Raw genomic sequence first — 23,790 nt, 5'->3', positions numbered from 1 at the left:
GAATCCTAAGATAGCTATTTTTAGTCAGCACAAGGTCTAACTTACACTTCTAGAACACGCAAAGGAGGCCAAGATGTCATTAAGTACTGGCTTATTTATGATCTACAAAGTAGCTTCTATGGGTATATGGCTGCATTTCTGTAAAGTCTTATTGATTTAGTTCTGGTTAAATTCTATCAGGATCTTCCAGCTGACTGAGCTCTTGCATTTGTTAATTCTACCTTCGTAGAGACAAAAAATTAATCCTTTCCTTAGGTACAGAACTGCTCTATGAAAACGATTTTTGTACTTACGTATTATAGTTTGGCTGCATCTCTTGCCTCTCTTTTTCCCAGATACAGCTAATCAGTCCCGTACAACTTAGAGTTGGCTGGTCCTTCGATTACTCTACCCCTTAAGCACAACAAACTCTTGTAAAGATGAAGAGTCCTTGCTCTTCATTTGCACAAATTACCTGGGGTGATGTTGACGGGACAATGTGGGCCATGGTCCTGTCGAGAGACTCTGATCGCATGAAGATTTGACTGCTGGGAGGGATGTGATTCACCCTCAGAAGCAGTGGCAGTTCTGGAGGTTAATTGTGTTTAATTGAATTCGACTCTGCATTTTCAGATAAACTACGTAATACGTTAATTTGAATCTGCTATCTAACTTCTAATTGTTGGTTTTAAAAAGCCAAAGAAATTGCATGAGACAAAGTTCTGTGTTGTAATTACTGCTAGAATTTAAACAGACTAAGGAAATTCAAATGCTGTTTCAAAGATAAGAGTTTTTTAAACAGAAACTTGGCCATCATGTATCTGTATAAATGTAACTCATAACAGAAGTAGAAGAGCTTGAAGATATTATTACTGGTGTGTTTTTAGACATAAAAGAAAGCTTATGGGAAACATGAAGATGTGACACTAAAATACATCATAAGAATGTAAGAACATAAAATCAGATAAATGACAGAGTTGCCTTTTTTTCTTTTTCTTTTCAAAAATACCTTAACTTTGGAAAAAAGGAATGTACCTAGCTATAATATCTGCATGCATATGGATAAGCATTCATGCAGTCATACATATGAATTACTTCTGCCTTCTCCAGTAAATACATTTTTATGAACTGCTACCGTGGAAGCCAGGGGTAAAATTCCCATCAATCTGAATGGCAGTGGAATCAAACCTTAGCTCTACTTTGTTATAAATGTTTTCCAACTTGAGGCATTAGGATCAGGAATGTAGGTTTATAGTGAATTGTTTCTGCATTGTCATAGCCTTGAAACTCTGTTTACCATTGTCTTGAAGTATGTGATAATTATTATCACTGTTGCTTCATTCGGAGGTTTAAGGAGCGTGTTTTCAAAAAGCAAGATCAGTGTGGCTCCACACGCTTGTAGCCAGCTGCGTGTTCCGCACAAGCAGGCCCTCCTGCGTGTGACAAAGAGCTGTCTGCTCGCAGAGCTCAAGCCTGTTGGAAAGGAATCACTTGCACCTTCCTCCGTGTGTGAAAAGAAGACACTTATTAATGTTATGGAAACAATGAGCCTATGGCAAGTTGTACTGCTGCAGGAAGGGAGACAGTAAACCTATAGGAAAGGCTGTGGAAAGTTGTACTGCAATATTTTGGGGGTCATTTTACTATCTAGGAAATAAAGCTACTTAAAGGAAACTACCAATTAAAATAAAGGCTTGAAATGTGTACCCTTTCTGTTATTCCAGTTGCTATGTACTAGTCTAGACATTTAAAGTCCATTTCCTTGTATTCTTTACATCATGATCACTCAGGGAAGTCTCATGTTTATCATCTAGCATTAGAATAGTTGAATGTGGTCAAAGGTGGGGGTTTTTTTGTCTTGTTTTTAAATTTCTTTTGTGCCCCCCTTTTTTTTTGGTAAGCACTTGACAGCACTTAGTGTAGCTTATTTTCCAGTTTTCCTGTATATTGAATAAAATCTTATTTTCTTTCTGTTAAATGAGAGCGAGAACTTTAATTCAAATTTTTAAATATAAAATTGCAATATTTTGCAGGAGGACTTGAGCAGGGGCGTAGTATTTACAGAACTGTTTTTCTTGTGGAATATTCTCTTAACCCTCCCAGCAGATGTATGTTGCCTCAATACAGGCAAAAAATACTATTTACGCATGTTACCATGGCATCATCATTACCTGAAAATATTTGTAGTGGTTGTGTTTTGTCTGTGACAATCCAAAAAGGTGGGGCTGTAGGAAGAGAGAGTGTATTTTGCTAAAACCAGACGATGTGGCTGGGTAAAATGATGGGCTTTAGGGAACAGAAAATTTTCTAGGTTTGTTGACTTTTTCCCCAGCTATGTCAGTTGGTCCAATAAAATATTAATACATTTTCTCTGCCTACAAACTTTGCCTCACTTGTAACAATTATGTCACAACTCAGTGTTTGCTAAGGGGAAGTCTCAGCAGTGTATGTTAACTTATAGCAAAGAGGTGGTGTTTTGACTCTTTGAGCGTGCCTTATATCATGTAATTAGATTGATAATAATAGGGATATATTAAAAGGCGCTGTGCTAGGTATCAAGAGGAGAGTTTTCTAGGGATTAGAATTTAAATGAAAGTTGACAAGCTGCCATAGACTTTGTAAGAAGCAAAATCAGACCCATCATGTCCATCAATGTAATTCAGCTACAATGAGGAGAAAATGGACTTACTTCAAGTTATTTATCAATAATTAGGTTTTAGTGAACAGAACAGTAATGCAAGGCTACTCAAAGCAAGTACAATTATTTTCTTATCAAGACCTGTAATTTTATATTACACTGTGCATGCCAGAACTATGGGTTTTAAACAATTTTTTACAGCACCTACATCAAGGGTACCATTGTTTAGGTCCAGCAGAAATTACAATGAATTTTACATTGTTAGTGCATGATAGAGATTGAATTTCTTTTTCATCCACACATAATCATCATACCCTTTAAAAATTGCATTGTTGGTGATTATATATAAAGGAAGTTTTACTGTCTCTCAGTCATGTTGATAGTTGAAGCAATTCATCAACACTCTGCTTATGTGCTCTTTCAAATTAAACAATCTGTTACATTAATTTCCATATAGAACAGGAAAAATGACAACTTTTATTTTACAGTTTTGCAAATGATTCTAGAATCCTGGTGCTAAAGGAATTTACGATCACAGTGGAAGAATAACTTTTGAAAAGAAAGCAGGATTTAACAAAATGGTGCATCTGGAGAGTTCTGTTATAATTCTAGAATATAATTATTGAACCAGTTTTGGACATCTAGAAGCCAAATTAGAAATCAGAGCTCTAACTACAAAACATAAAAATTGTAGGGAAATTTTGCAGGGGCTTCTATAGAGGTAGAATCAAATCTTGAATTCTCAATTGAATATTTGCTCAATAAGCGTTCAGAAAATCACAATATTATTCTGCCCTGGTTCAAAGGCCATAGCAAAAGCCCACAAGCTGAAGCTTGATATTTCTCAAAAAAGGTTGCTGCTATCTGGCAGAGACTCAATTATACTATACCAAGCCTCCAAACTAATTTTTCTTATTTTCTGAATTGAAATGATAAAAGCCATTCCTTTTTGGGGTGGAGATTCCATTGCATCTCTAGACGCATGACCGAGAAGAAGCTAATCCTTACAATTTGTTCTCTTATGTAATAGGAGGAAGGTTGATGATGTAAAGAGGTGTCTACATGATGTTTTAATTATTTCTAACTTCTAGTTAATTACTGAAGGAACAGTAGTGCACAGGAAAACAAAAATCCCAACTGGTCTTCATTTGTGTACCTGCTGCTGATGTTCATGTATGGTTAGAGAATGATGGAGAAATACAGGCAAACCCCACCTTGGACTCCCAGCAGTGGACAAGAATATGCCGCTGTCCCGGAATGGGCCGGTCAGTTCTGCAGCACTGGCAGAGCAGGGGCAGGCGCTGCGGAGAGAGGGGAACGCTGGGGAGGGAACTGAGGATTTGGGGAACTGGTGAGGAGAGGCCGGTGCGTGTCAGGAGAAGTGCAAGGGAGTGATGGGTATGGCTCCCCCTTCTCCCATTCTCTGTACAGGGACTGCAGCCTGCTCTGTGTCTGCGAACTTCTTCCTTCCCCCCAGGCAGGCTGGATCTCACCCTGCAGCAGTGAGCAGGAGTCAGGCTTGGTTACTATAGCTGTAAGCAGGAGCCCATGAACTTTAATTGACTTTCTGCTGCAGCAGAAGACAATGAAGTGCCACAGCAAAATCCACTCCTATGGCCCGATGCCGAGCGCCCAGGCTGCCCTTGCGGGGTGCAGGGCTGAAGGGACCACAGAGCATGGTGAGAAGGTCCTGGGAAGCCTGGCTTTCTGCTTGTGTCACCAAGCCCAGGAGGAGAGGCAGGTAGGGACAGTACTTGTGTGCCACCACCCCGGGTGGCTCTGGCTCCTCTTTGCTGAAGGGGCATGAGCATGTCAGCAGAGGGGGGCTGTGCAAGTAGGAAGCAAGTGTCCAAAGCCAGCATCCATCTCAGCCAGCATGCAAAAGGCAATGAGCTTCCAAGTGAGTAGTTGGCTGCTCCATGCCAACAGCTAGCCTGCAGCTTTTTTGTACTGGGAAAGTTTGCACATCAATTCATCCTGTCATTCAAATGCTCACAAGTGCTAGCTATGTATTTAGTTTCTGAAGAAATTAGAGCTGTGCCAAAGAAATTCTGGTAGAATTTAGCTTCTGTACTCTACGTGTGGTAAAATCTGATTCTTCCTGTAAACATCTATTTATCTCTAAGAAAGGGAAATGAAAAGATAAAAACAGGCTTGTGCTTTGGAATACTTATGTTCCTTCTCTTTTGTCCTTAGAACTACCACAATTAAGAGGCACACCTTAGTTTAATTGTTTTGTCCCCCCTCTCCCCTAAGTATTTTGCTGCTTGTGGTTTCCTAGGATTTTATTTACTCCTGCCACAAATGTAAACACTTTGTCTTCTTCTGTATTAGGCATGAGTGCTTTATAGAGATATTACATGAAACGGTGCATGAAATCTGATAGTGGTATAAAGTCCTTGCCAGGGGCATCTTCAGTGAAAGCACTGTCTTTGCAATAGTGCTTATTCCTGCACAGGCATTTTCTACAACAAAAAAACTTTTTAAACTTGGTACCAGAAATAACTATGATTTTCAAAGAAGGATGAAGATCATGGCTCAGTGATTCATTCATTTATCCATCCTGTACAGCAGTTTGTGGCATGCCCTGAAGTTGGAGCAGCTGGATTAACTTTTGTTAATGTACATGAAGGCACAGACTGTTCTCTCCACCCACGGATCTGTAAAAGCACGTGATTTTCATAGTATGGAGTAGTTAAAATTTAGCTGTTTTTTCCTTATCCTTTGAAAAGATTGACAAGATTACCCTTTCAATTTTGCTTTTTTTGTTACCCTATTTTCCTATACTTCATGTTGTAACATCACAGAAAAACTGCAAACCAGCTATTACTGGGCAGAACAGAGCCATAGAAAAAATAATATTTCTATCATGAGCAGGAACCTGAATTAGTTTATCCAGTCTTAATCAGGCAGGATGCAATCATTTAGTCCTTGTGACTTTCACGGAGTTTTCACCTGAGGCAAACAGTCTGTTCTTCAGCGCTTGGGTCTTTGATTTGAAACATCTGTCCTACCTAAACAATAGACCAGATGTGCCACGTTACCATAAAATTCTACTTGATAATGGAGTAAAATTGATTGCTCTAAGAACTCAGACTCTTTTTGAAAGCCAAGCCATTTACTCAAGTGTGTGACTCATAGTTATCTGAAAATATGAAAATGATGGTCTTAAATACACCTGACTTAATCATAGAATCACAGTATCATTTCAGTTAGAAGAGACCATCAGGATCATTGAGTCCAACCATAACCTAACTCTAGTACTAAACCATGTCCCTAAGAACCTTGTCTAAATGCCTTTTAAACACCTCCAGGGATGGTGACTCCAGCACTTCCCTGAGCAGCCTGTTCCAGTGCCTGACAACCCTTTCACTGAAGAATTTTTTCCTAATTTCCAATCTAAACCTCCCATGAGGCCATTTCCTCTCATCCTATCACTTGCTACTTGGGAGAAGAGACCAACACCCCCCATGCTACAACCTCCTTTCAGGCAGTTGCAGACAGCGATAAGGTCTCCCCTCAGCCTCCTGTTCTCCAGGCTAAACAGCCACAGTTCCCTCAGCCGCTCCTGATCAGACTTGTGCTCCAGGCCCCTCACCAGCTTCGTTGCCCCCTCTGCACTCTCTCCAGCACCTCAATGTATTTCTTATGATGAAGGGCCCAAAACTGAACACAGTATTCAAGGTGGGGCCTCAGCAGCACTGAGTACAATGGCACAATCACTTCTCTAGTCCTGCTGGCCACACTATTCCTGATACAAGCTGGGATGCTGTTGGCCACCTGGGCACCCTGCTGGCTCATGTTCAGCCGACTGTCAGTCAACACCCCCAGATCCCTCTCTGCCAGGCAGCTTTCCAGCCACTCTTCCCCGAGCCTGTAGCACTGCCTGGGGTTGTTATGACCCAAGTGCAGGACTCTGCACTTGGTCTTGTTAAACCTCATGCAGCTGGCCTCAGCCCATCGGTCCAGATCCCTCTGTATGGCTTTCCTAATCTCCAGCAGATCAAGACTCCCACCCAACTTGGTGTCATCTGAAAACTTACTAAGGGTGCACTCAGTCCCTTCATCCAGATCATTGATAAAGAGATTAAACAGAACTGGCCCCAATACTGAGCCCTGGGGATCAGCACTTGTGACCGGCTGCCAGCCGGATTTGGCTCCATTCACCACAGCTCTTTGAGCCTGGTCCTTCAGCCAGTTCTTTATCCATGGCAGAGTGCTCCCATCCAGGTAGAAGTTAATTAGAGCATTGTTTTACACCACCATGGAGTGGGACTTGCTCCAAAAATCCTCAAGACATCTATAGAGCTAGCTGATGCATTCCTATATTGTTGCTTGGTACTGCATAGAGTTCTAGCTCAAATCCTGAAGCCAGTTGCCTATCACCAAGTCCAGTTACTTCAGATACAGACCAAGCTATACATCTTCCAGTTTTGGAGCCATCTGAGCAGCTACCTGAGATTTCTTTGCTTATAATCTATGATAACAAGTGTGTATGCTTGTCCTGGAAAGAGTCTTGAGCTGGTCCTAAAGGTTGTCACTCGGTTTTGCTTTGAGGAAGACAACACTGGATTTACTCAGGTTGCTTATTTAGTGGTGTCAGTAAAAGTTCTGTGTAACAGTGGTTTTTTGATTAAAAATCAAAGATACTTAAACCTGTGAATTTGTATTTGCAAATGTGAAACACTATAAAGAAATAAGAGATATCTACACGAAAATATTTTGTTGTTTTGCACCCTGGTTCTTTCTTATTTTAGTCCATTGACACTATTGCAACCTCAGAAAGAATTTATGCCTGCCTGGTTAATTCTTCTTCTGTAGTCAGTGGCACCAGGTAGTCGTAAGATGAACAATTTTATATATTTTGCTGCATCTTATTTAATTTATATGGGCAGTTAGACATATCAGCAAGTGAGAAAGCTGCCTTCTTACAGCAGAGTTTCTTAAGAGGGAACACTTTTGCATAAATTGTCAGCAGTTGAGGCAGCCATGGGTGAAATGGCCTTTCTTATTAAATGTCACACAATTTAATGTCACAGTATAATTGGGATGGAAGGATAATTGAGCCAAGCTCAACATGTCTTTTTTTGCTAACACATTATTAATCTACAAGAGTGTTAAAATATGTTTTATAAAGGCCCTATTCACTTGAAAAGTGTTGACTCATAAAAAAAAAAAGCAAACAGCACCAAACCTATTTTATTACAGAGCAACAATTTTGGATTTCCTTCACAAAGAATTTAACTTTTAAGTAAAGTATACAGCAGAGTGGAGCACAATAAGGAATTCATGAAAAACCTGGCTTTAAATATTATTTTTTTAAACCAGCAAAAACCTACACATATATAGCACTCAAACACCATAACACAGGTGGCAACTGAGAAGTGACTTCCGTTTGAAGTCCCAGTATTTAGCCCTCATTTGAGAATTTTCTTTCAGTAATTTGGCTTGATTAACAAATAACTTATTGATATAATTTCACATAGAGTTATTAGTTAAATGCACCTAACCAAGTCACTGAAGAAGGCCTTTCTGACTTAGTAAAAGAGCAGTGTAGGACATAAAGTATACTGTTATATATTGAAATTTAAGATTCTTCCATTACCTTTCAAGTAAAATACAAGAGCAGTAGAGAAGCCTTTTGCAGACACCATTACATTTCTGGTGCTTTCTCTCTGAAATGTAAAAACATTTTTTTATGGCAAGAGTTCTATATTTCTATCATTTTTTGATAAGGAGGTAATTCTCATGAGAAAGGTGACCAAAAGTCAGAATTAGTGTGCCAGAGGTATCTATTTTGAAATTATATTTTTCATTAGTTTTTTTTTACAAATATTCGTAACTGGTTTTCCAACTGGAAGATGTAAAAAGAGTAAATTAGACTGTAATACACAAACACAAAATATCCTGTACGCATTCAGCTCCACCTTGACGTTTTCTGGGGAAGCATTCTGGCTTTCATCACATAGGCTGACTACAGCTTTTGCCACTAAGAATCAATTAGAAAGAAAGCTGAAAAAAAATTCCCAATAGCCTTCTATTACTGTTGCTCATTTGGAAAAAAATGGGCCAGCTTGTCTCCTTGTCACTTCAAGAGCAAGAGCCCTCATCAATGATAAATCAAAATGAATTATAGGCAAGGGGTTTTGTTTGTTTGCTTGTTTTGGTGTTTGTTTGTGTTAACCTCAGAACAATATAAATACTTCGTATAAATTGTACTGAAAAAGAGAGGAGGTTGGTGGTCAAGGTGAATTTGTCTTCTAGAAAGGAAAAACATTATGAAGTATTCCATCAGCAGCTCTTCTATGAAATAAGGGAGATGAAGAGTTGCTCTCAGAATTAAATTAATGCTAATTAAGCTCCCTATCTAGCGTTAGGAAAAAAAAAAGCCTTTTATTCTGTTGGGTTTTTATCATTATGGACAGTCATACAAATCGTAAGATGAAGTCTACTCTCTAGTAGATACACTTTGTAACTGACATAGACATACCAGGTGAACTTCCCAAAGCAGACAAAGAACTCTGGCAAAAATTGTTTCTTGAGAATTGCCTTAGTTCTGTATCTGAAAAAGCATCTGGGACTTCTTTTGTTGGGGGGGTTTATTTTGTTATTGGTTGCTTGGTTTGGGGTTTTTTGCTTGCATGCTGACATAACTGCAGTTACCTTTAAGTAGCCATTGTCAGTTTCCAAAATTTAAAGTACCTTTCAGAGCTCATTCTCTAAGTTACTTTGGGAATCAGATATGAAAAGAGAAAATAAGATGCCATAAAAAGTTTATTAAAACAGGATTTCCATTCTGCAAGAGTTGATCCTTATTTTTGTCAGAACATCATATTTGCTCAGAATTTAAAAAATCTGAAAAATTTCTGGATCTCTTGGGACAATCTGTCAGGGGTCCAGACAAGGGAGCCTATGAATCTGACTTCTATTTAGTGAAAATTAATAAAATCCAAAATGCTGCAGGAAAATAACTCTGGTGTTCTTGAGAAATGTTTTTCACTGGAATATTTCCAGACAGTTCTGTTTATCATGTTTTCCAAGATATCTGGGTATAATTTACACAATGCTCATAGGGATCAGCAATATTTCTAGTAAAAATGGGCAAAACGCAATTGTTGTCTTCAGTACACACCTTTAAATACCCGTTATCGGTTTAAGGCTTGGCAGAGGACGCCAGTGAGCTCCTTAACTCTCCAGGATGGATGAATTTGGATGTTGCATTCCTAGCTCCAACACTGCTTCAAGGCTGGTTAGTTGTCTCTTGCCAAGACTGTTGTAAGCAAAATGCAGATAGAATGAGTCACTCCTTGAACTATTGAAACATTTAGTTATAGTGGTATGCACAGATTCTCGCAGGAGCGGATGAGCAGTCTTTCATTGAGAGGAAAGTCCATACTCGTCAGCGTGAGGTGCAAAAAAATAGTCCTGGCGGTTGATGCAACCAGTGAACACTGAGTCAGGTGCCACCTGGAACAGAAGTCAGACCTGCAAACCCCTGTCCTGTGTGCCAAGGAACTGCTTTGACTAGAGTTCAGAAAAACTTCTAAGAGCATGTATGTTTTGAGTCCAGGCTTTCCTAGGCTAAATCCACAAAACTTAATTTCCCTCATCAGGAGACTGAACTGCAAGTGCACAAAGTAATTAACCATTAGCAACTGATGTATGTTATAGTGCTGGAAAGGAAACTGCTGCAAAGAGCATAGAACAATTATCTCCTCCTAGTAAAGCTCAGAGAGGCTTTTGCCTGCTTGTTAAATGTAAGTTATAGAAGGTAAGAAGGCCAAGTCAGAGAAGGCAAATGCCTGAAATCCATGCACCTGATAAGCATAACAATGATGTGAATATAGAAGCTCTGATATAGACCTCTGTAGGAAACTTCTTAGTATAACTCTGTGTGGTCTTTCCTGCTGTGAAATTATAGTATATACTGATGAGCCTTCTATTGAAAACTGTAGCCAAACTCTTCTTTGAGTTTGTGTGTGTATAAGTAGAAGAGAGGGAATTTTTAATAAAGGCAGTGACAACTAAAACAGTCCTGCTGCTTCTGAAGTTCGCCAAGTACAAGAGTAAACATAGCAGCAGTAAAACCTTAAGTTTTTTATTTCCTCTATTAATCAGACTAAAGTCTCCAGCACTACAGTCATAACATATACTTACAATTACCAAATAAGCAGAAAATCCCAAAACTCTAAAATGCTATAGCTTTTAGAATAAATGTAAAATGAAGAAATTCTTCAAACTAGCAAACAGCTGGGTCTCAGCCTCTAAATTTTTGCATGTGTGTTCTGATGAGTTTTATAATATTGAATGTATGGTTATTTTAATTATTTAATGACCCAAGGCACATAAAAACTGCTGGGTACTCGAGAACTAGAAAGGCATGCAGAAGCTAGAATGTGACCCCAGAAAGGACAGCTAATGGTGCTCTGCCATTCCCCGTTCTGCCCAGATGTTCTGGCTTTCCTGTTCCCCTGGAGTCTTCTTAGAGGCCATGTCTAGTTCCCTTCTAGGTGTTTTGTAAAATACTACATTTTGAAAACAGCAACTGAATTACCAAAGTGGACTTCGCAGCACACTGTTCTGTTAAAAAATATTTGTACGCAAAACATCTGAACTAATTAAGAGAGCGTTCCTGTCATTTGGGAAATGGAAGTCTTTGAAATGGCTCTGTATCCAGCATTTGAGACTGAAATGACACTGCACATAATTGTGATACTAAACTCTAGTAAAATTATTATTGTAAGTTTATAATATATTAAGAGTAGGGGGATAGTAAGGTATCCTTAACTGAAATAGGCTGCATTCTTAAGGGGGAACAGTTTTAGGACCATGGCAGAAATTCTGCCCTCATTTAGATCAATGGAAAAATTTCAGTTGACTGCAAGGCACTGGATTTTACTCAGGATACTTATTTCAAGTCCCACATTACAGTTTGGGTTCATTATCAAATACACCGAATGGCTGGAGGAAGCATAAAATTAGAGGAAGTACCACTTAATAAAATCATCTGGATTTCAGTCCGGTAGCCAGGAGACTATATAGTGTGTGTATATGGAAATGTCCCTGTGGGTGCTGGGAGGCCAGCTTCCTCATATGATACAGCCCAGGGACAACTCCGGGAGGCGGGGTACAGCCCAAGCCATTCTTTAACCATGGGGTCATATCCATGCTTTTTACATGGGACGGGTAGAAGGACACTACACCTGGAGGCAGGATGACATGCAGCCGCACAGCCTGCCTAGCTATCCTGTAGCAATTGCTTAAGTGCACTTGGTAGTGCTGCTAATTGTTCATCACTCTGTAGGTGAGAAGTAATGTGCCTGTCATTGATGGTGGGGCAGTTAGCAGGAGGGAGAGGTTCCTCTGGTCCCTCTTTGGGCACCTGTCATACAGGGCTCACTGCCATGGCACCAAAGCAGAGCAGTCTCTGCATGTCCCCTGCATTCCTCTTTCTATGCTGGTGGCCATGAGGATGTAGGAAGCAGCAAGAAGAAGACTACCAGGATGAGAATTGTGGAAATTGTGACTGAATCACTTCTTCCACGAAGGAATATGCTTCCTCTTGTTTATTACAGTCTACCTTCATCTGTTAAGGAAGAACACTGTAATGAAAGGTTACTCATGTTGCTCTTTTTTGAGCCAGACATTTAATGAGTTTAGTCAGAGCCCCGAGGTAGTGATGGCTGGTGTGTGTGCAGCATGAGAAATTTCCCTTTGTTTACCACTCAAAATTGACCAAGTTAAAAAATATGTTTGTATAACCTAAAGCAAATAGAACGTAAGCTTTCTCCCATTAGAGAAACTTACTTCAAAGCTGACATTTCTGTTCTTTGAGCTCTTTCTTGCTATACATTTTTGAGGGTCACAGTGCAGAAGTGACTGAATTTATTGAGCAGCTTATAAATACTGCACACACTCATGGTAATACTGTGTTGAAGGAAAATGAGGATACAGTCATTTTTTTGGATCTTAAATTATATTTAACTGACCTTGAGAACTTTGGCTGGAGAATCTTAGCAATATCTAGTCTTCTCAGGTGCCAAGTAACCACTGCTTTTACTGGCTTCAAGTAATGTTACCTTTACATACATATAAAGACAGAAGCCTATTCCTGACTTTATGGTTTATTGCTCAGTTTTCGCTTATTGTACCTGAACTGAGTTAAAAACAGAACGCACGTGAAAAGGTCTCTCTTCCAGGGAAGGCTGAATACCATTGCGGCTTTAAGACACTGAGCAGCATATCGTATTTAATAATCGCTGTTAAAAATTATTAAGAATATGACAGAAGGAATGAGAAATATGGATTTTTGGGAAAAGGAATAAAAGTTCGATGTTTAAGCATTCAGAAAACCTTCATTTTTCTCTTGCAAAAGAAATTCTTCAATCAAAAAATAAGTAACTGATAAATTCAGTGCTGGATATGAGACACATATTGTGGGACTCTTTTTGTTGGTATTATCAAACCTGAGAGTTACTGAGGAGTGAAAATTATTTGTGTGAATGAGAGATTAGAATTGGCTCTACAGGCATTGCAATGCCTGAATTTTTTTCTACAAGAGAAAGATTAAAGGTTTATTAGATTAGATCGAAGAATAAAACTGAATTGCATTTCTGAAATCTGTTGTCCTTTTGTATCAGATCCCTGACACACCACATACTGTATACTTTGTTCTCTTTAATCATGATGTTTTACATCATAATTGTGAATTTATTCAATGGAACATTTTGTGTGTGTATTTTATTTTGAATTTAAAAGAAATTATAAGAAAAACAATTGTTCTAAAATAACACCTGACCTTCACTTAGCTAAAATTTATCTAAGGACTTGCAAAGCTAGTTATTTTTTAGATTTAGTTCTGGAAGCTACTTACATTTTGTATTTAGTCCCGTCTTACTCTCCACTCAGTTTCACCATGGTCTATACAGTATCTGCCACAGTAGAACAAATGCTGAATAGGGGTATGGCGTGCTGATATACAACAAATAACTAATAGTAGTATCATGGAAGTGTAAGAAAAAATATGTCTGAACACATGGTCTGAAGGCCAGGGTTAAAATACATCAAAAAGGTTTACGTATCTCTGGATAATCATCCAAATTTCCACGTTATGCTTTTCCAGTGAAATGAACAAGTAAATCTTTTGAGGTTCTGCTTTCACCAGCAGCAATTTTCTGCTTTTATAAACCTGCACAAACTAATCAAATAGTAGTAAGAAAGGTCTTGCTCCTGTTCTCACTAACTTTAGCCAGAGTTTGGCATTGACTTAGAAATTATCATCACCGAATTATTATATTATTATTATTCTATTATATAGGATGTGCAATGGGCTGCAGTTTTGACCTGGAATGTTGTTGAAATTCTCACAGTCACTTTTCTTGTTGTCTTTTTTCTTAACTTAGTTCGCTAAAATAATTCAGTGCTTCATAGGACAGATACTTATTTTGCCTTGTTTTACACTAAGATGACTTAGTTGTCTGGAAGAATGTGACAAGATTGAATTACTAGAATTTTCTTTATTTGGGAGATTCATTAGATATTTATATATTTGCCACCTTACTCTGCTCTGGTGAGACCCCACCTGGAGTCCTGTGTCCAGCTCTGGAGCCCTCAGTACAGGACAGACATGGACCTGTTGGAGAGGGGCCGGAGGAGCCACCGAAATGATCAGAGGGCTGAACATCTCCTGTAAGGAAAGGCTGACAGAGTCGGGGTTGTTCAGCTCAGAGAAGAGAAGGCTCTGGGGAAACCTTATTGTGGCCTTTTAGTACTTAAAAGAAGCCTGTAAGAAAGATGGGGATAGACATTTTAGCAGGGCCTGTTGTGACAGAACAAGTAGAGATGGTTTTAAACTAAGAAAGGGGAGCTTCAGGACAGACATGAGGAAGAAATATTTTACAATGAGGGTGGTGAAACACTGAGCCAGGTTGCTCGGAGAGGTGGTAGATGCCCCATCCCTGGAGACATCCCAGACCAGGCTGGACGGGGCTCTGAGCAGCCTGATCTGGTTGAAGATGTCCCTGCTCATGGCAGGGGGTTGGACTAGCTAAGCTTTGAAGGTCCCTTCCAACACAAACTATTCTATGATTCTATGATAATTTGTCTAAGATTAAATTAGAGAAATAATCAAAATTATCAGTAAATTTTAGGTGCATATTGAAATAAAAGACAAAGCAGAAGAAACATTTATTTAGAGTATTCTCATAGAAATTTTATTCTCTGCACCAAAAAACTGAAGTCAAGTAGAGCACTAGGAAAAAACACTTATGCAAGTGAAACCAATATGTGCCTTGCTAGTCAAGAAGTTAACTTTATAAACTCTCCACATTATTTCCTTTTCCACTTTCTTGAACTTTATTAGATGATCTGTTACTCAGATCCTGGTAATATAGAAGTCAGTGTTAGAAATGCACTGTCATCTTGAGGGAAATATTAGTATACTTAACATTTTCAAGATTTATCTTATAAGCATGTTAAACTTCAGAGCCTGCAAGTTTCTCAGTTAAGGGAACTTAAAAATTTGTTCTATTAACTTCTGTGTCACATAAAATAACTCTACCCTTTCACATCGAACTCTGTGCACTGCTTTGTCCCGATTCAGGTGATGTGTTTTCAATCAGCTTTATCTTCCTTTATCTCACACAAGCCTTTCCCTCTCCCCTGTGTGCTCCTCCGTGCCAGTCCTTGATTCCTTCTCCCTTCCTGTGTTTTCTTTATGTTTTTCCTTCTGACTATGGAAATTTATTTACTGGAGAAAAGGCCAAAGGTGAGGATTCTTCTCAGTGACTCTCCAAAATCCATATCTTTCCTTTTATTGAAGATTTTCCCTCCTCCCTTCCTACAGTTCTGGCAATGACCAGATGAGACGGTTACTCCCTTATATCTAATCTACAGGCCAGACTTGGGACTGGGTGACTGTGCCAAATGCTGTATCTGCTGGTGCTTGATTGCATCTTTCCTATCAGATACTGGTACAAAACCTATGTAACTGACATTGAAAATAATCTTTACTGATAAAGACCAAAAATCTCTATACTTTTAAGGAAATGGTATCATGCAGTTGACTATTTTTAATACAACGACTATAAAAATTGTAATTCTCCAGCTAAACATACATGTAATTAGAGCGATTACTATACAACAATAAACCATCACTGCTATTATAAAACCATAACTTGTTAGTCAATATACTATAAAATTCAAAATCTAATTGAAAGTGCTAGTTTAGGATAATTCCCACAGGCAATCATTCTTTAATATTGTGAAATGAATGGGGGTTTGTGGAGCTATTAATTGTTACTGACAAGCAATAACCACTGGAATGAAACTCCAATTATCAGCAGCCATTAATCACATTTACTGTCATCTGTGATGTCAAAAAAAATTCAATAGTATTCTAAAAAGCAAAAAGGAATTTATACCTCTTATGTTTTAATGCACTTCAAAGAAATCAGATGGTCCTTTGGTGAGGTAAGCAAGGAAATATAAAAGGCTATTTTAATTCTAAGCACAATGTTCAGACTTGTATTTTCCAGTTTAAAAAAAGCTCTCCCACTTTATTCCATTTTGATGGAGACTTAGACAATTTGCATGGTTTATTTCTATACAGTTATGTACAATTTATAGTATGACTTGTTAGCATGATGTTATTGCAGTCACATGGCTTTAAAAATAAGGAATTCCAGAGACCCTCTGAGCATGTAGTTCACTAGTGTGTTCCAGGAAAGTACTTAATGTTACTCTTAGGATGCAGGCTTGAGTAGGAGATGAAGTGGCTTTGGAGAAAAGGGTGTAAATAAGGGTGGCAGAGCCTTCACTGGGGTACCTGAGCACTCAAATAAAATGACCTCCTCAGAACACATTGTTCTATACTTTTAATCTTGTTCTTTTTTCAGATCCATTTATTTGCTTCAGATAATTGTGTGGTATGGTTTTTTGGTTGTTGTTGTTTTTGTGATTGTTTTTGTTTGTTTAGTTGGTGTTTTTGTTGAACCTACAAAACACTTACATGTACATCTTTGTGAACAAAAGGAGAGGAAACTGTTCAGTACTTTACTAGCAATTGGACTGGCCAAATGTGCAATGTAGGTATCACAGTTACAAAGCCACACTTGCAAATGGGATCCACTTACTATACCCCTCAAAATTCCTGATATTGTAATGCAAATAACATTGTTGGACTATTCAGGGCATATTGTGGTCCTAACTCTCAAATGATATTGAAGTTTTTTCTGGAGTACAGCAAATACAGATGATGCTGGGCGATCAGAATATGAGACTTTGCCAGTCATTTACCTTGAGAGTCTGTCAGCTTTTCATGGCATAAAAAGACTTAAATTTAGATGAGTGTAGAAGCACCGATCTATAATCTGCTATCAATAACTTCATTTAGAAGAAGCAGTGAAATCCTAAATATTTTATTTACTATACTCTGTTGTTCACTTACGGTTTCATCCACTCTTCATAATCCCTCAAAGATAAAAGTTCTAATGTGAATCAACAGAGCGGGAATAACATCTGTTCATATTATTCTGCATATATCCAGCAGAGTATCTTTATGGAAGAAGCATATGAGAATTGACAGTTGAATGCATATCAAAATAGCCCTAACATAAATACAAAAATGGTATTTCACTAAGTTTTAGGCATCTCCAAAGCACAGGGCAGTTGCTTGTTTTTCAAGTTTTCAGGTAGAGGTGTATTTATAAAATTGAGTATATTAGCGCTTGTGGAAGTTAAAGTCAGAGGTCGACCACACTAACAATTTTATTATTACAATTTATACAACCAGTGTTCCAAATTTTTAAACACTGCATTTTCACTAAAATGAGGGTGCGTAGCTGACAGTATGGTTTTATAATGCACAATGTACTACTTAAATAGGTCATGTCTTTAAGATTCTGTCCTCTCTGAAATCCTCTTAAGATATTGTCACTGTTCACCCCTTGGTTATTTAAAAACTGTGGTTAGATAAAAATACTTGACTTGTGGTCTTCCTGCTAAATGTAATTGAACATTCTTCCTCTGAAGCATAGCAAATTTTTGGCCTCTCTGCGTTTTCTTAAACTAATTGAACACTATGAAAGAGTACACATCTAATATAATCAATTTTATACTATAAAACTGTCATGATCAATTAATCATAAACATTAACTACCTAAATGAATTGAACTAGCAGAAAAAACTTTGTCTGTCATGAGAAAACTTTGGAGCATTATTCTTTCCTTGAATTCAACTTCTAAACTTCTGTTATTACTTTCTTAATGTTTTCCTGAGTTAATGTGAAACTTCCATTGTTTGTAAATTTATCAAAAATAACAGTAGTAATAATTACCATGTTATGATAAGATTTTAGGTTGAATAATTCATACTGATATTCCATTTCTGATATTTAAGTAAAACTTTTTATATTTTCAGAAGAAATTACTGAGTATTTTTTAAAAAGTTTTTTTCCCATTACCAATTTAAAATCGCTGCACTGAAAATTTGTCTTCAAATAATGCATTCATTTATGCTTGTTGTCAAGGTAACAGTTTATCAGAATAACAGAAATCAAAGTATACAAATGTAGTTGAAAATTCTCAATTTATTAATGTATGGTAAGCACTAATTCTGTCAAACAGTAGTTATCTTCCATTACTACGGAATTTGAATGCATTCTTAGAAGGAAAAAAATATACAAATATAACTCTGTCTTGTAATTCTACACGGATTTTCTCTAATGAAGATAATAATAGGCAAATGTTTGCTAATTCAGCAAGTATCTTTATAACATGGAGTCTTTAAACTTGAGCTGTCAGTTAACACGTATTGAAGATTCCTGCTAACTTAAAAGGGAAGAACACTCTTGAGTACAATAGCAAGAACTGGCTTTTCCCTCCCCCTTCTTCACTCTCACTGAATAACAACCCGCATTTAGTGACATCAGTCATTTCTGCATCAGCCTTTTTAATGGCTGGAACAGAAGATTATGTGTGGAATAAGCATAAGTGGCATTAGACTGAAATGTGTGAAAACCTCATAGACTTTGATAATACAGGGGAAAATGTGTTGTGAGTTGGTGTTAGCATTAGCTGAGAAATGGATGGAATAATTTGCAGAGCAATTGCAGTTCAGCCCTTCCTGCCATCACCGGTCTGCAAGTATTTACAAATTTGACCCAGTGCAGTGTCAAACCTTGAGACTGGTCACCTGTACCCACTGCGTTTTGGTGGTGAGGGCAAGGAGGGCAAAGCCCACCAGGGTCATACAGCCACGATCCTCTATTCATTGTACTGTGAGGTTGTGTTATTTTTAAATGACATTGAGTCACTTGAATAACTTATTAAAAAAAAAAAAAAAAAGATGATGTTATCTTGCTAATACCCAGTAAAAGCTAACAGTAAAGCAAAATTCATAACTTATAATAGGAAATACTGAGTTACTAGATTTTTTCTGATTTATTCCTGCTCAAGATCTGGCTAAAGGGAAGGATCTTCAACTTTTTGGCTGCTCAAACTGAACAATTACATAGATGATAGCTTTGAAGATGTCATCTAAAGTATTGCACAATTTGCGTGAATAATTTTAAAATACTCTGTTCCCGTAACGCATCTTGTAATGCCTCATCTAATGGACTATGGTGTTTAGAGCCAAACTATTCCAAAAACTAGCAAGCCTGTACATTTCCATCATTTGGATCACAAAATTTGTAATTCAAAATTTAAGTAGTGGCTGAATAATAGCTCCTGAAGACTGATCTGACCTTGGTTGGATTTCGCTCCAGTCAGACTACACCTCCAAAGACAGCACTGCAGGGCAGGAGGGCTGAACTGGAATTCACTGGTTTGGGAAGAATTGCATTTGCAGGCAAATACTGCCATGTGGGATACAAAGGAGTTTGTCATTGCACCTGGTTTCCTGCAAGCTTCGCTCAGTTTTGGGCACGTTAATAGCAATCTGCTTGTGAAATCTGATCTATTGCAGAAGGAAAACCTTTTAAAATTTGCTGTTTGGTTTGGGCTTTCCTAGGCCCTGTGAGCAACTCACTTATCCTCATACCAGATTGACACAGTTCATTTAGGATTATTTTACGTTAATTGTTTTCAGCAAATACTCTCTCTCCCTTCGTTATTCTAATCATTCCTTTGATTATTTTGTTCTTGCTGTGCATATGGACTCCAATTTTAGAGATTGCTGATTTTTCTCCAGCCTACTCGGTGTAAAACTGTGTTTTTAATGTAAAATGGTATTATGGTAACATGTGTAGTATTGCACACAGCATTTGCTGACTTTTGGGTCTACCCGCTTTGAGGTTGTGTGTAGGCTTTTACATAAGGTGACTGGCAATTTCTTCCTGTTTAAATATTCCTGATAGGAGTTTATTACTCTCCAGTAGCATCAGAGCAGTATAGCACACATTCGACTCTCGTATTTAGTTCCATCTCCATTTCAGTTACAGACCGTATTGCTATAATTAAGAACTATACAATTTGTATTTATTATTCTGTATACCTTGAGCGTGTTCTGTTCTTTCACGTTTAGCGCGCTCCCCAAGGTAATACAAAATAATAACATGCCGTATGGCAGATGGAATCAGTACAAATGCAAACATCACACAGTGTCTTTTATCTTTAGGTTTTACAGTACGGCATTCCCAAGTTTGTAACTGATTAATATTGCATGTCCTAGAGAAACTCTAGCTGTGTTATGATGCTTCTCCCTTTAGAAGCATCCTTGCTGATACTCTGAGCCTTTTTTAACATAAATGCAGCAGCTTTCATTTTGCAAGAATCAACAACATACAAAGGAATAGGCGGAATGTCTCAGCGTGTGGTAATCTCACCTAACTGCAAAAAATTAGCATCAACACAATACTGCACTATCGTGAATTGTGCAGCATATAATCAATATGATGTAACAGTAATAATGAGTTTTATGTAGTTTGAGAGGCTTGACTGCGGAATTATTTTTTCATTTTTAATTTCTGTAGAGCTCCTGGGAATTCATAGAATGTCTTATTTCAGTACTGAATTTCCATAGGTTTGGAGTCAGTCATCTGACGCATGCTGTCTGGAACCATTAGATGCTGTTCTATGAAAGTTAAACATAACATAGGCATTTTGTGGAACGGGTTAAAGCACTTCTGCAAGGCTAAACTCTAAAGGGAATTCTGTTTTGTGGATATACTAAATGGATGCGATAAGCTGGCGATGTTACTCAGCAATGCAAAACCCAGTAAGTAACCATTTCTTACCAGCTGACATGCATTGGGTTACCAGCATCTCATGTTAGCTTTAGTTCTGTGAGTGCAAGGGAGAGGTAAGGATTAAGCAGATGATTAGGCAGATGATGGATGTGTAATGTTTAGTTATGAGTATTTCTTTCCATCTTATGCTTGTGGCAAAAATGTAATTTCGGTCTATTCTAAATGTCCATCTACGAAGTTACTGTTTCTGTTTTGAACAACTGCATCATGTAACGTGGAGTGAGCTCAGCTTCCCAGCTCGTTGTAGGCTGTAGGGAATGTACACTCTCCACCACATTTAGTGGTCCCACCACATCATTACAAGTGGTACAGCAAGTTTTCTACAAAGCAGAGGAGCAAAGGATGAATTGTTGCTCGCCCTTCCTCCAGCTTTGCTCCTTGATAAACACATTCTTCCTCCTCTTCAGTCAGGCTTATGAACTAGCAGTGTGCTTAAGCTCTAAATGAACTTTCCACTTGTCACTGGTTTAGGATGGGAGAGGTAGGTCGTAAAGCACGTTGCTTTTCTGCAGTGCACGTGTAATGCCCCGAGAGATCAGTGCTAGGATAGGATATTGTAAGGTTTGAGAGCTCTGAACTGATTTCCTGAGACAGAACAGTAACACACATACCACAACTTTCTTTTACTCTTTTGTAAAAATATTACTTGTTTACTTTTCTGTAGGAAATAGTAACGATGTTTTACTTAAAACAAAATGAAATACGGAAAATGGATTTTATTAAAAGAAATGTCAAATAGCAGCATAGTAAATATTTTCACTGAGGGTAACGACAATTTTTCTCAAAAAGGGTGTTCATTGTGTGAGTGGGTGTAAGTACGGTATGTGTGTGTTTATACATATGTCCATAGACACATACAGCAGCAATTCTCAGAAACTGCCTGGAAGGGCAAGATAAGCATAAACTATTTGATATGATTCTTTGTACAATTTATACTTTATACAGAATCACCTGAATTCCTTACCTGAGTTTTTAGAAACTGCTCTGTCTTTTCGTCCTTAACTTTTCTTTCTTGCTTATCTGTGTCATATCTACTGCTGCTCTCCGCTCTTCGCTTGCCTCCTTGTCACACATGAAACCACTGCAGACTGTATATTGCTAAACCTGCATTGAGAAATATCAATGAGTTACATATGGGTAAATGAAAGATTTTCACAGAATTCTGATCAGGCTTACAAGAATTATCCTTATATGTTAAGTGGCAATTTTCTAAAACTGCAGTTTTAAGGAGGTTGAGTCTGTTACCTTTTCTGTTTTATCATTCTTTGGTGTTTGGTTTTTTTTTTTGGCTTGTTTGATTGGTTGGTTGGTTTGTTTTTGTGGTTTGTTTTGCTTGTTTGTTTGTTCTTTTCTTTCTTTCCCCAGCTTTTCCTGGCTTTTCCCCAGTTCCTAACAATGCTTCCTCCACCTCTTATGCATCTTTTCTCTACCTTTGCTTTTGAATAATCATGCCTTAAGGCAAGAGTTTGTAAATTAAAATTGTGTTGTTCTGTTTTATGAACTTAGCTATTCCCAACATTCTCATTTCTAATCCTCTGACTTGCTTAATTAAGTCCATGATAGTTATAAACACCTGTATAGGGAATTTATCGAGATTATTTGAAATGAGACATATTTTTGTCATACAACTGCCTATGAAAAATAATTAAAAATTGGCAACATATAATGGTGTCAAGGAATTACAATGAATTAAACTGTCTTTTCTACAATTAAGAGCATATCTTTAAAATAATTTCTACATTAATGGGGAACTTATTTTCTTGGGGAAGCCCACAGCAGTATTTGTTGGCCCTTTTCCAGTAGGTGTGTCAGAATGAAGACAAAAAGCATAGAAATACTTGAAATGGCTTCCTTTAAATGACAGAAATGGTTGTACCCTTTAAAGCACGCCGTCCTTGACAAACTCAAGGATGCACAAGCCTTGCGGCCACTGAGCCTGGGCTGTGGTGGACAGGGCCCTGAATCAAAGATGAACATAGCCTAAAAAAAACAGAATTTGGCTCCATGTTTTCCTTTGTCTCACTGCCAAAAAGCTTTACATACAGTCAACACAGTCATCAAAATTCACTTATGACAAGTGACAGATTGTGCATTATTTATTGCAGCGTTCTGCGATTAGTCATATCTTCATTCACTTTAACATGTAATATGTGTTTCCTTAGAGCATGCCACATTTTATTAAGGTGTCCAGCTTTTCACAGGGAGGATATGAAATGAAAAGCATTCTTATTTGCCTGGAAATTCATGCCATACACCAAATACCATGTTTTCTGTGATTAGTTAGCAGGAACCATCTGTCATGTCCCCACCCCCCAGTGCTGAGGAAGGCGCAGCCTGAAGGTGAGAAGTACATTTACTTTTGACAACAAAACCAGCTGTTGCCATTACTTTTAGCTGTAAGGCAAACATGCTGGAATAGGTGACTATCGTGATTCTAGTGCACTGGGACCAACTATGACTGTTGATGACGGCAAATCTCTTAAAATCCAGAGGAAAATTGCTTTCTGGCTTATGGCAGGAGGGCATGTACAAACACAGCTCCAGCTGGGAGCTGGAATCAAGATGCAGAAACTTCAGGCTAGAGAAGTATCAGGATGAGTTCAAGTAATCTTCCTTTCTTCTACCTTTCTTTTGGTAGCAAATTATATTGGAAAAGAGAACTATTTTTCTCTAACGATAAGACAAGTTTCTGAAATTAAGCACAGCAGGTAGAAGGATCCAGCACAGATTTAAAAAGATGTTGCATATTCATAGGCTGAAATGTTTTCCAGTGCTGACAGCTAACTATTCCAAATGGAAAAGGTCCATCCTCTGCTGTTGTTCATTCTCTGCCAATATCCATTCTTAAATCTCTGGCACCATATTGTGAGGGCTGTGTACTCTAATCTCTGTTATTCTTATCATCATCCATCAGACTAAGAAAGAT

At 38.1% G+C, this 23,790-nt stretch overlaps 1 protein-coding gene and 1 long non-coding RNA gene across 5 annotated transcripts in view; one reads left to right on the top strand and one right to left on the bottom strand.

The window, feature by feature from the left end:
* Positions 1 to 23,790, bottom strand: part of B3GALT1 (beta-1,3-galactosyltransferase 1) — a 196,648-nt gene that overhangs the window by 86,085 nt on the left and 86,773 nt on the right. For 3 of the 4 annotated variants that reach the window (XM_065069707.1, XM_065069711.1, XM_065069708.1), the window contains one exon: positions 21,829 to 21,968. The exons of the other annotated variant lie outside the window; for it this stretch is intronic. The gene's annotated coding sequence lies outside the window, so the exon portion shown is untranslated. The remainder of the gene's footprint in view (positions 1 to 21,828; positions 21,969 to 23,790) is intronic. 4 annotated transcript variants of the gene reach the window in all.
* Positions 1 to 23,790, top strand: part of LOC110360781 (uncharacterized) — a 152,387-nt gene that overhangs the window by 51,034 nt on the left and 77,563 nt on the right. The window lies entirely within an intron of this gene.

The sequence above is a fragment of the Columba livia genome, chromosome 7 (assembly GCF_036013475.1).
Source record: "Columba livia isolate bColLiv1 breed racing homer chromosome 7, bColLiv1.pat.W.v2, whole genome shotgun sequence".
NCBI classification, from domain to species: Eukaryota; Metazoa; Chordata; class Aves; order Columbiformes; family Columbidae; genus Columba; species Columba livia.
The sequence above is the reverse complement of the archived record's forward strand: the minus strand, read 5'-3'. Positions and strand labels throughout refer to the sequence as shown.